Source organism: Antrostomus carolinensis, unplaced genomic scaffold, assembly GCF_000700745.2.
Source record: "Antrostomus carolinensis isolate BGI_N321 unplaced genomic scaffold, ASM70074v2 scaffold20552, whole genome shotgun sequence".
NCBI lineage: Eukaryota > Metazoa > Chordata > Aves > Caprimulgiformes > Caprimulgidae > Antrostomus > Antrostomus carolinensis.
In genome coordinates this window covers 6,859-7,118 of record NW_010300454.1, presented here as the reverse complement: position 1 = coordinate 7,118, position 260 = coordinate 6,859, and positions in this window count along the sequence as shown.

Below are 260 nucleotides of genomic sequence, written 5' to 3'. Positions count from 1 at the left end.
GAGCATGTGCCATTCCACTGCCACCGAGTGCCCTTCCTCCTCCAAGGGCTCTTACCGCTGCGCACGCCCCACTCCACACTCTCACTACACTCACCTGTCGGCAGCGTCCCCCTCTGAGCTCAGCCCCCTCTCACGGCACCGACCCGGCCGTGCTGCGGGAGCGACCGTCCCTGCGTGGGTGAGCCACACAGCTGGGTGGGACAGCAGCGTGTCCGTCTGTCCCAGGGTGCTGGTGGGGTCAGAGGGGCACGGGCAGGGGC